The sequence below is a fragment of the Antechinus flavipes genome, chromosome 4, assembly GCF_016432865.1.
Source record: "Antechinus flavipes isolate AdamAnt ecotype Samford, QLD, Australia chromosome 4, AdamAnt_v2, whole genome shotgun sequence".
NCBI classification, from domain to species: Eukaryota; Metazoa; Chordata; class Mammalia; order Dasyuromorphia; family Dasyuridae; genus Antechinus; species Antechinus flavipes.
The window spans coordinates 172,005,842-172,019,380 of NC_067401.1; the positions used below are offsets into that span (position 1 = coordinate 172,005,842).

Genomic DNA, 13,539 nt, shown 5'->3' on the forward strand with positions numbered 1-13,539 from the left:
CTGAAATAGTAGGTAGGCTGTGGACATATTGTAATGAACTTTAAATGTCAGGCAAGGAGGTTTGTAATTTGATCTTTAGGCAACAGACAGCCACTGCTAGTCATCAGATAGAGGGTATTAGATAAGTTGCCAGAGTTGGAAGTACCTGCGTGGGGTAAACCCACATGCATGGTTTCTCCTGCCCAACTCCCCAATACAACTTTATCTGTGATATATCAAAAGTAGCCAAATTTTTTCATATTCCTATAATTTTTACTTCTCATCAAGATGAAAAAAAACAATAAATAAACAAAAGTCAATTATCAGTCTGGAAAAATATCTCTATTGACAAGAATAAAAATGCCTTTTTTTTTATATATATCCAGATTGTGACACTTGTTCATTCCCCCATTATCAGGAAGAAAAATTTTGGATGTTTATTTTTCACTGAAGAAATGAATTTGCCCCCTTCCTCTACACACTCTCTCTCCTCTCTCTGTGACCAAAGGTAGGTATTCATCCAAGAATGGGTTGGGACTTCTGCTTAGGAATCATGGAAAAGGGCACAGTAAGTGTCCAACAGTAGGACTGAATGCATGACCATAGCCTCATTAGCAACCATGCTGATCTCAGCAGGAAAAATATGTTAATTCATAAGGCAAGAGCTTCCATTAAATGTAACTTCTTTCAATAAAATCAGAGGCAAAATGAAGACATACATAATCACCATTCCTATGTACTATGTTCAACTGAATACATATGTATTTATATATTGCAAGTGAGGGAATTTGTTTTGTTTGCATATTTGTTACAAGGGATTTATTTATCTTTTCTATTTTTCAATGGAATGGAAGAAGGAGAGAAAATAGATTTCTTTTTATAAATTTTTTTTTAAAGGGAGAAGTGGAAGTGTTACAAATGTGGGAGGTCGAATATACTTTCAGATGAGATCGCCGTGTTATTAGTTTTACTTAATTGTCTCACTGTTACAAGGGGAGAGTGGGGATAACACATGAATGTTTATAAATAAGAACAAAAACTTCAATAAAGCTTAAAAACAATTAGTAAGGCACTGAATAAAATAAGCAAACCAAGCCCTAATATCATATAATTCTTCAAGATAGGCAAAAATGAATAATGAATTCAAGACAGTTCATCTGCAGTGGAAAAGTAGTGGCTAGTGAGAGGACATGGGTTTCAAGGCACATCAATGATGAATATAACCAGTGGACCTTGGGCAACTGTAACTTTACCTTTTTTACAACAAAAACTAGTACAAAGTAAAACAACAGAGATAGTTTAAGAAGCAAAAATCAGGAAACATTCAAAACAAAAACAATCCTCAAAACCAAACAAACCCAATCCAGGATCACTATGCCATTTGTATTCAAAAATATTGTTTTTGAGGGAAACAAAAGAGCCTTGTGGGTACATAAATGTTTCATCTTTGGATAGCATGAAAACCAATAAACTGTTGTAGTTGTTATTTGATATCAGATCAAGCTTGAAACACTCTTGTTGTGTGTGCTTCAGCCCTCTTTATGTCTGTTGGAACAAACTGTTCTCAGATGTACATTCTGCCAGGCGAAGTCTTCACATACTAGGGGTTGACACCTCCCTAACTCACCAATGGATTTTGTGACCTATTGGTTATCATCAACTTAGCCCATCTGCTGAGACCATTTTAGAGGGTGTGACTGTTGAGCAAATTAGAGCTTCTTGAAGCCACAGGTGAATGTGTGGTGATAGGTGAACACCAAAGGTGAATGAGCAGCCTTGAAAAGGGATTAGCAAGCCCTTATACCAGAGGTGCTAGTTATCTTGCATAGCACAATATGCTGTAATGTTATCTTGAAAACATATATATGCAGAATATATTAGCAAGGCAAGAGATACTCTTTTTTTCCCCTTAAGAATATTAAATGCTTTTAATGAATGAAGTATTTATTACATGCTTACTGTAGTCAAAGCCCTGTGTCAAATGCTGGGGATAGAAATAGAAAAAAATAGACAATTTCTACTCTAAGAGAGCTCACATTCTAATTAGCAAAAACAATTTCTTAAAAAAACTGTGACATCAAAAGAATTGTTTATATCTTTTAAGGCTACTCACAGAATCTCAAAAGATAAAAAGTATCAATAAATAGAAGAAATGCTTATGCTACCTGCATCTGTTAATGTCATTGAAACATCAAAACTTGATAATATGAAAAGCAGCTTCAAATACTTTCATTTGCAGGTAATATGGTGGCAAGGAGAATTGTCCATGTAACTGAATATTTTTTGTGATCAATTAATTAAGAAACTAAAATCTTCCTATTATGCATTGAAGTAGATGAAAAAACAGATGTTATCAAATATGTTCATTTGATTCCATATGCATATGTTATCGAAATTGATACTAGGGAAGATATTTTACTTTGCAAATCTACTCAACAATGTCATGTAAAAAGAAAATTGTTTTTCTTTTTTTAATAATAGCTTAATTTTCAAAATACATGCAAAGATAGTTTTCAACATTTAGCAAAACACTGTGTTCCAAATTTTCTTCCTTCCTTTCCCCCTTCCCCTTCCCTAGATAGCAAGTAATCTAACATAGGTTAAACATGTGAAATTCTTCTAAACATATTTTCACATTTATTATGTGGATACATTTCACTCAGTTTAGTGGTAACATAAAGGACTGCAGTTCCTAACAATGCTATTCCTGAGCCCTGACTTTTGTGCTCCCGTTGTTCAAAGAAGTCAAACTCCATTTGTTGTAGTTCTTTTATATCTGACCTTTTGTTACCCCATGTAGAATTTTCTTGACAAAGATACTGGAGTGATTTGCCATTTCCTTTTCCAGATCGTTTTCCAGATGAGGAGATAAATGACTTGCCCAAGGTCACCTAGTAAGTACCTGAGATCAGATTTGAACTTAGGAAAATGAGCCTACCTGACTCCAGGTCTGATGCTCTATCCACTCTACTACCTCACTGCCCTGAATTCCATTAGCATTGAGAAAAAGATTTAGCCAAAAAATTAGAAAAAAAATTATAAAAAATATAAATAAACAAAACAAAATTGGAAATGAGCTCTCCCCTGCACACACAAAGCCACTAAAGAAAATGTGCTAAGGTAAAAATTATAGAAATAGGTACATATGCAGGGAATATGTGGTATAGGATACATTTCTACTTTTTTTTTAAATTAAAGCTTTCTATTTTCAAAACATATGCATGCATAATTTTTCACTATTGACACTTGCAAAATCTTGTATTCCAGTTTCCCCCTCTTCCCCATACCCCCTCCCCTAGTTGGCAAGTAATCCAATATATGTTAAATATGGTAAAAAAAATAATGTTAAATCCACTATATGTATACAATGGCTCTCTTCATCACAAGATCATTGGACCTGTGTCTGAATCATCTCATTGCTAAAAAGTCACATCCATCAGAACTGATCATTGTATAATCTTGTTGTTGCCATGTACAATAATCTCCTGGTTCTGCTCATTGCACTTAGAATCAATTCATGTAGGTCTCTCTAGGCTTCTCTGAAATCATCCTGCTGATCATTTCCTATAGAACAATAACATTCCATAACGTTCATATACCATAACTTATTCAGCCATTCTCCATGATGGGCATCCACTCAGTTTCCAGTTTCTTGCCACTACTAAGAGGGCTGCCATGAACATTTTTGCACATGTGGATCCCTTTCCCTCCTTTAAAATCTCTTTGGGATCTGTTGAATCAAAGGGTATGCACATTTTACATCTCTATTCTTGACCCTGAAAGTTATTTTCTCTCTTAACAACTAAACAGAAAGCTCAGCTAGTCCCTTTAAAGTCAATGTCTCTATAGAAAGTTCACTTTTTTCCCATGAAAAGTCTTATTCCCTAAAGTTGGCAGTGTTCTTGGATGACATTATTTTTGTCTTTCACTAATTATCTACCAATGATTCCTTGGTTGTTAACTACTACCACTAATTTCTGTTTACCTGTAGGACCCTGCATGGGACCTCTGGTCCTCATGAACTCACATAGATCATCTAGGAACTCCTATCTCACAACTCTTTCACTTAGGTACAGAAATGGAAAGGTGAGAACATGTGCTCATAGCCACCATGACTTTGGGATTCTGTACTGATATCCTTCTCTCCCTCCATTCTAGGGATCATGAAAGAGAAGCCTGGTTTCTTCACAGCAACAAAAAGAGCTGGCTTAAGCCTTTTATATATTCAGTACTGGTTCAACAACTTTGGAATCACTGCTTTTTCTGGTCCTTTGCCAGTTAGAAGACTTTTTATCATCAAACAATCCCAACCCTTAGAATCATCATGGTTGGAAACTGGCTCCCCAAAGTTCTCATGTAATTGCTTGGATTAAACTCAGGTAGGGAGTATCTGTGTATACTTCAAGGGCTGAGCAGGCCCTGATTGGCCTGGCGTAGTGGATACAGATCCGACTATGGAGTAAGGAAGATGTGGATACACACCTCCTTCTGATACATCCTGGCTTTGTGAATTTTGGAGTGCCACTGACCCTCAGGCAATTTTCTAAGTCCATCCATAGATGGACTTAGATGAAATCAAGTCCAAAAACAACATTTATATACCATTTTGAAATAATATAGTCCTAAAAGTGAGATACATAGAATTGAAATATATAGCCTGCCAGTGGCTAGTGTATCCTACACAAAAAGAATTTACAAGTAACAGGAGATCTGTTTTTTCCTCGAATAGACAGAGAAAGGTCAAGAAGAAGTTGTTAGCCTATTTGAGGTCTGTAACCATTCCAGGGTCTGTAGGTCACATTTCTACTCTTTTTGGCTTGACTTCATATCAACAAAGTCAAATTTAGTCCAGTCTATATTTCAGAATCATTTTTTTAAATTGAATTTATTTTATTGTGGACTTAAGAAATAAAACAAGCATTTCCATTACATAGTAGAAAAGAAAGAAGATGATACAATTTGAAGGCTTCCCTGTTCTCTACTTCTGACTATTATTCTGACAATTTGGCATTAACCTTGGTTGGCTCTCCATTCTGCTGTAACTTCCTATGATGAATTTTTTCCCCTGCATCTATCTGGCTTCTTCTCTTTATTTGCAAAAGTCCATTTGAAGTCAAGGCAAAAACCATAAAATTATGAAGAATGCTGGGTAAATTTCCAAACCAAACAGACAAAAAGAATTTAAGGATCTAAATAAAATTTTAGATTTACATATCATAAATTTACATATCATAAATCTCTAGTAATAATATATGAATGGGAATAGAAAGGCATGTACCTATTTCCCTGCTATACCTGTCATTTTTACAAAAATAGACCATGTATTAGATAATAAAAACTTCACAAAAAATACAGAAGAGCAAAAAATATAAAATACATACTTTGCTAAATGCAATGCCATAAAATTTATATTCAACAAAAAGGCTACTGAACGAACAATGAAAAAAGGGAATTAGAAATTAAATAATTTAATCCTCAAGAATTGGTATGTCCAAATTTATGGGATACAGCCAAAACAGTTCTTAGGGGAAGTTTTACATCACTAGATGCTTACTTGCATAAAATAGAGAAAGAAAAGATCAATGAATTGGACATGCAATTTAAAAAGCTAGAAAAAGAACAAATAAAAAAAACCCAAATAAATACCAAATTTGAAATTCTGAAAATAAAAGGGGAGATTAATAAAATTGAAAGTAAAAACAAAAAAAAAAACAAAAAAAAACTATTGAACTAATAAACAAAACTAAGAGCTGGTTTTACGAAAAACAACAACAACAACAACAACAACAAAATAGATAAACCTTGAGTTAATTTGATCATAAAAAGGAAAGAAGAAAATCAAAACTGAAACTCAAATGAATGATTTCATCAGAATCATTCAATGAATGATCAAAATGAAAAAGATGAACTTTCCATCAATGAAGAGGAAATTGGAGCAACAATTAGGAACTATTTTGCCCAACTGTATGCCAATAAACATGCTAATCTAAGTGAAATAGAAGAATATTTACAAAAATATAGATTGGCCAGATTAACAGAGGAGAAACAAATTACTTAAACAGTCCCATTTTAGAAAAAGAAATTGAGCAAGCTATTAATGAACTCCCAGATGGATGTACATGTGAATTCTACCAAACATTTAAGGAACAATTAATTCCAACATTATGCAAACTCTGGAAAAATAGGGAAAGAAGAAATCGTATCAATTTTTTTTAATGACACAAACATGGTACTGATACCCAAACAAGATAGGATAAAAAGAGAGAAAAAAATTATAGACAAATTTTCCTAATGAATATTGATGAAAAAAATCTTAAATGAAATATTAGCAAAGAGATTACATAAAGTCATCTCCAGGGTAATATACTATAACCAAGTATGATTCATACCAGGAATGCAGGGCTGGTTCAATATTAGGAAAATTATTAGCATAATTGACTATATTAATAAGCAAACTAACAAAAATCATATAATTATCTCAATAAATGTGGAAAAAAGCATTTTATTAAAAACACTAGAGAGTATGGGAATAAATGGAGTTTTCCTTAAAATAATCAGTAGCATCTATTTAAAACCATTAGCAAGCATCATATGTAATGGAGACAAACCAGAACTATTCCCAACAAAGTAAGTAGTGAAAGAAGATTGCCCACTATCACCCTTACTATTCAATATTGTATTAGAAATGTTAACTTTGTCAATAAGAGAAGAAAAAGAGATTAAAAGAATTAGAAAATATAAAAGAAATATAAAAGAATTAAAGGTTATGAGGAAATGAAATTATCACTCTTTGCAGATGATATGATGGTTTACTTAGAGAATCCTAAAAAATCATCTAAAAAATTACTAGAAACAATTCACAATTTTAGCAAAGTTGCAAGATACAAAATAAATCCACACAAATCATTAGCATTTTTATGTTACCAAAAAAGTACAGCAGCAAGAGATACAAAGAGTAATTCTATGTAAGATAATTGTAGGATAATATAAAATATTTGGGAATCTACCCACCAAAGCAAAGTCAGGAACTATATGAACACAATTACAAAACACTTTCTACACAAATAAAATCAGGTTTAATGAAATGGAAAAATATCAAGTGCTCATAGGTAGACTGAGCGAATATAACAAATGACAATATTACCTAAATTAATCTATTTATTCAGTGCCATACTAATCAAAATCCCAAGAAATTACTTCACAGAGCTAGAAAAAATAATAACAAAATTCATCTAAAGGAACAAAAGGTCAAGAATTTCAAGGGAATTAATGAAAAAATGCAAATGAAGGTGGTCTAGCTGTACCAGCACTAAAATTATATTATAAGGCAGCAGTTATCAAAACCATTTGGTACTGGCTAAAAAACAAAGTAATCGATCAGTGGAATAGGTTATGTTCAGAGGACAAAATAGTCAATGACTATACTAATCTAGTGCTTGACAAACCCAAAGACCCCAGCTTTTGGGGATAAGAACTCACTATTTGACAAAAACTGCCGGGGAAATTGGAAATTAGTATGGCAGAAATTAGACATTGACCCATACTAAATACCCTATACCAAGATAAGCTTGAAATGGTTCATGATTTAGACATAAAGAGTAATATAACGAGGCAATTAATTGGTGTAGGAAATAGAGCACCAGCTCTAAAGTCAGGAAGACCTAAATTCAAATCTGGTCTCAAACACTTAATACTTCCTGGCTGTGTGACCCTGGGCAAGTCACTTAACCCCAATTGTCTCACTGAAAAAAAAATAAAGTAAAAAGAATGATATAGGCAAATTAGAACAAAGTATAGTTAACTTCTCAGATCTGTGGAGAAGAAAGGAATTTGTGGCCAAAGAAGAACTTAAGTACATTTTTGAATGCAAACTGGATAATTTTGATTATATTAAGTTAAAAGGTTTTTGTACAAACAAAACAAATGCAGACAAAATTAAAAGGGAAACAATAAACTGGGAAAAAATTTTTATATTCAAGGGTTCTGATAAAGTTCTCATTTCTAAAATATCTAGAGAATTGACTTACATTTATAAGAATTCAAGCCCTTCTCCAATTGATAAATGGTCAAAGGATATGAACAGGCAATTTTCAAATGAAGAAATTAAAATCATTTCTAGTCATATTAAAAGGTGCTCTAAATTATTATTGGTCAGAGAAATGCAAATTAAGACAACTCTGAAGTACCACTGCATACTTCTCAGATTGGCTAAAATGACAGGAAAAAATAATAAATGTTTGAGAGGATGTGGGAAAACTGGAGCACTAATACATTGTTGATGGAGTTGTGAACTGTTTCAACCATTCTGGAGAGCAATTTGGAACTATGCCCAAAACGTTATCAAACTGTGCTTATCCTTTGATCCAGCAGTGTTTGGACTGGGCTTGTATTCTAAAAAGATCATAAAGGAAAGAAAGGGAACCACATGCGCAAAAATGTTTGTGGCGGTGCTTTTTGTAGTGGCAAGAAACTGGAAATGGAGTGGATGCTCATCAATTGGAGAATGACTGAATAAATTATGGTATACAAATTTTATGGAATATCATTGTTCTGTAAGAAATGACCAACAGGATGATTTCAGAGAAGCCTGGAGAGATTTACATGAACTAATGCTAAATGAAATGAGCAGAACCAGGAGATCCTTATACACAGTAACAGCAAGATTATGTGATGATCAATTCTTATGGACATGGCTCTCATCAACAATGAGGTGATTCAAACCAGTTCCAATGGAATTGTGATGAAGAAAGTCATCTGCACCCAGAGAGAGGACAGTGGGAACTGAATGTTGACCACAACATTGTATTTTCACTCTTTTTGTTGTTATTTTCTTGTATTTTGTTTTCTTTCTCATTTTCCCCCTTTTTGAGCTTATTTTTCTTGGACAGTATGATATTTGTGGAAATATATATAGAGAAATTGCACAAATGTAACATATATTGTATTACTTGCCAACTGGAGGAGGGGGTTGGGAGAAGAAGAGAAAAAATTAGAACACAGGGTTTTGTAGGGATGAATGTCAAAAATTATCCATGTGCATATATTGAAAATAAAAAGCTTTAATCAAAACAAAAAAAAAAAAAGAAAAAGAAAAAAGTGAAAAAAGAATTGGTATGTCAAAGAATAAATCATAGAAACAATAGATATTTTTATTAAAAATTTGTAGTGTGGACGTGCCGGCTGGGGCCTCAGGACTAAGATAGCCACCGCCATGTACTTGGAGCACTACCTGGATAGTACTGAAAATCTTCCATGTGAACTCAAAGGAATTTCCAGCTGATGCAGGAACTGGATCAAAGAACAGAAGGTGTGTTCAGATAAGAAGGTGGAGATTGACATCCTGGCAGCTGAGTATATCTTCACGGTGAAGAACCTGTCCCCAGAGCAGCATGTGGAGCCCCTGCAGAAGATCCAGAATGCTTACAGTAAATGCAAGGAGAACAGCAAGATGCAGCTGGCCATGCAGACCTATGAGGTGGCGGACAAACACATCCGCCGCCTTGACGCGGACCTTGCACGCTTTGAAGCTCATCTGAAGGAGAAGATGGAGGGCAGTGACCTGGAGAGCTCGGGAGGAAGACGCCTGAAAAAAGACCGGGGCCAGAAAGAAAAGAGAGGCTCCCGGGTTCGTGGGAGATGCACTTCAGAGAAGGATACTCCGAAGAAGAAAAAACTCAAAGGAGGATTGGAGTTCGCTGAGACCATCCTCTCTGTGCACCCTTCCGACATCCTGGACATGCCTGTGGACCCCAACGAGCCGACCACCAGGTGTCCTACGGAGAGATGATTGATTGTGACAATCCAGATTGTCCCATAGAGTGGTTTCACTTTGATTGTGTGGATCTCACCGTGAAGCCCAAAGGAAAGTGGTTCTGTCCACTCTGTGTTCAGGAGAAGAGGAAGAAGAAGTAAGGATGACTCCGGAAGAGCCGTCACTACCTCCCTCCCTCCCTCCCGTTGTAATAGCTTATCTTTATTTTTAAATTACCTTCTTGTTTTGGTCTGGTACTGATTATCCACTGGCCAGTTGTAATTCTTGGTATTTCAGAACAAAAAACTGAAACCAGCTCTCTCTCCGGGATGAGACTCCTGTAGTTCACTTTGTCACAGGGACTTTGTTTTCCTACTTCTTTATGAGAATTTCCCGATTGCACTGAACCCGGTAGCCACATTTTAATGATTCACACAGGATATTTGCTAAATAGGCATCAGGAAATGTGCGACTGCCACAAGGAAGAAGTCCACGGCCATGAGATGAACACCCCCATTGGTACCCTGGTACCCGCCATCACCCCTTGGTAGAAGAGCCCTAGGTCCAGGACGACGAGGGCGACCCTCCCCACTGGCCATTTCTCCCTTTGTATGGGACGCGTGTGTCCCTAGGGCTGGGGCAGCCTCCTTGACAAGGCCTCAGCTCCCGTTCTGAAGCCAGTGACTATTTACTTGTGGTAAGAGCCTGCGCTCTCCTGCTACGGTTCCAGGGCTCTTACCATTAGGAAGTGATTTCTGCTTTATTGTGCACTGCCCTGTTTGTTTGAATTTCCACTCATTCCCTCTCCCGGGCCGACAAGCCCATTACGGAGCACAATGGATTTCCATTGGCACGGAGGCTCTCAGAACTGCTGATGGCCCGTTCCTCTGGAAGTTCCTCAAGTTTTTACTGTGAAGACAAGCTTAGTGTTTTAGCGTGGTGTGTTTTATGAAGTGGAAGTCCAGTCTGCTAAGACCTGGTTTTATATCTGATTTATGTTGCATACTGTTAGAGCTATGAAATAAGAAGCTGTATCCGAGGGAATAGAGTAATTCGGCCCCAGTTTGGAAAGGAAGCTGGTAGCCGGGGTAGACTTTTTTTACTTGCTCAGCATTCACCACAAACCAATGTTAGATGATCCTTTTCGTGAAATTTTAGATGAGTTGTTTAGTGTCATGACATTAACTTTGCATTTTTTGAGATTCTTAGACAAACAGTGTTGGAATTCTGATAATTCTCTGAGCATCCCAGAAATCCCTTAGCATGAAACTAAAGGAATTAAAAAGAGAACAGTAGGAGAGGGGTGACAAATGTACTTTCTGTCGATCTAATTAAGGACTAAAATTCTAACTATGAGAAGATGCTGCTTTTGTTGTCTGTAGAATGAGGGTCTTTGAAAAAATGTTCTACTTTCCAGTTTTCCAGTGATTTCATTCTAAGATGGGGTGAAAGATGAGGGAGATCAGGACCCCGCTAGCCTGTCACCCAGCTTAGTCCCAGTGGGTGAGAGGCTGTCGAAAGGTGATGCTGTCATTGGTTGTCGGCTGAGTCAAGCTGAGTGTTCTGAGAGCTCGCCTGTCCTCCTCTGCAGCCAGGCTGGTTTCTGTTGGGGGCCGTGGGCTTCTGACAGAAAGACATGCAGAGGTTGTGGGGTTTAAGTCATTGAATCATGGTGTTTACATTCACAATTTTCGTTCCTTTTCAAGTTTTAGGTTTTAGGCTTGAGCACCTTTGATTCTTGGGGAGTGGCTGGGGCAAAGGCCTGACTAACCATCCTTTCCTTCTGTTAAGGGTCAGACAGCCATTCACCCTCTTTCTTGAGTCATTGAATGCTTTATCTGTTCTCTTCAGTTGCTGTTGAAAAGCAGGGGAAAAAGTAGTAGAAATTATGGGGAAAATATTTTTCTAGATTTTCCTCCCAGGATGTAATAATGAATATATAAGTACAGGAAATTGGCAGGAATGGAGAATTTCTGCCGATTCCTTAGTAGCCAATTTAATAACATATTTCTTTGGTCTCTGACCACATAGATGTTTTGCTCATCAGTATAGGGTTTGGGGAACTTATTAGTCATCACCTGAGGGCTTGTGATCTCACAAGAAAGGGATTGATTCCCACTCTTGGAGCCTCCAACACCTGTGGAGATGAGATGATTTTCCTCATTGTCCTGTTCTTTGGTGACACTTTGCCTCCAGGATTCTGTTTTGCATTTGAAATAATGTCACCAAAACGTGAGGAACACGACTTTGGAACAAATGAACAAAGAGTGACAGTGAAAAGGCCCCCAGTATCTCTGAAATCAGAGCCCATGTGAATGACCAATGTGATTTGGGGGGGTAGAGGGGAGGAAGGGGGGTAGATAAATCTGACCCCAGGGAGTGTGCCTGCACCTACAGGATTCCTCCATCCTTCTTAGTCTTCCAAGTTTGGATCTAGCTTGATTTTGGGGTCAATTCTGACTTTTAAGCCTGTCCTCAAATCTGACCTATGGTCTTGTCTGACATTTAGCTGGGAAGAAGAGCTTTGCTCTGCTCCAGCCCAGGGCTGCACTTGAAGGTACAGGCTGGGTTCTGAATGATAGAGGATGGGGGCCGGGTCTTACTTAACCTTTAGATCTCCCCCCAGCACCTAGCACAGTTCCCTGCACATGTTTAGTCCTCAGTGTTTGAAATGAAGGATGTCCCAGACAGACTATTTAATCCCACAGTTTATGACACTGTATATGAGCCAAGTATAATGTATTATCCATATTTTTTTTTGCTTATTTGCAAGTAAAAACTATAGTCTATTCAGAAGAAAAGTCAGAACATTTCAGGAGTTGATTTTCCCTTCCTTGATGCTTAGATTATTAGATTTCGCATTTTAGAGCAATTCTGTTGTCTTCTGGAAAAAAACATGCTGCTTTTAAAGACTTTTAAAGTGTTTGTTTCATATAGTCCCATAAAGCTGTGTGTTTGCCTGTAGTGAAATTGCTGGCTGGAGCAAGTCCCTTAGAAACTGTACCCTTGAAGGCAGGTAGGAGCTACTGAATCTAGAGTGCAAAGCTGGGACTCCAGCAGTGGGGTTCAGGACTGTCTTGTAGCAGAAGCCCTAGTGGTTTCTCTTTAGCAGTGATGCTAGAGAAAAGGGACCATTTCCCAGTCAGTCATAGGCTTAAACTTCCTTTTTTTTTTTTTTTTCTTTCTTTCTTTCTTTTTTTTTTTAACTTTCTCCCAGGACCCCTCTGAATGGATCATGTGTTCAGCACTGGAGTGAAGGTCATTTGATCTAATCTGGTTATAAAGCTGGCCCAAGAGCAGTGTTCTCTGGATTTGGCAGGGTCTGCTCCACATGGTGGGGGGTGGGGAGGGAGGGTTGAGGGTGGCAGTGGGCAGGGACTTGGGTTTTCTTTTTTTCTTTTAAACAAAATGAAGAATTTTGATTCTGGACATTGGAAAGTTTCAAGGTTTCCTAGGTTTTTGGTATTCCAGTGTTTGCTGTTCATCACCTTTGCTGAAAGGGATTGAAAAACTGGGGGAGTCTAAGGTTGTTCTAATTCACATAAGGTTACAAAGATGTTTTTTCACATATTTGTATATTTCTTGTCTTCAGCTTTACCACATTTCATCCAAAAAGATGATGATGCAGCTTTAACATGAATGTTACATATTATTTTCAAAGGAAATAAGTTCCCTTTGTAAATGGAAGAGAATATTGTAAATCTTTTTATTAAAAATAATGTAAAGATGTATATCTGTATTTTTGGGTCATGTTATAGATAATGGATTAATAAATAAAATATTTCTGGGAACAAAAAAAAAATTTGTAG

The 13,539-nt window shown here is 36.7% G+C and overlaps 1 pseudogene; it reads left to right on the forward strand.

Annotated features, from left to right (window-relative positions):
• The first annotated feature begins 532 nt into the window (after positions 1–532).
• LOC127561390 (inhibitor of growth protein 5-like) lies at positions 533–9,925 on the forward strand (annotated as a pseudogene).
• The last annotated feature ends 3,614 nt before the right edge of the window (positions 9,926–13,539 follow it).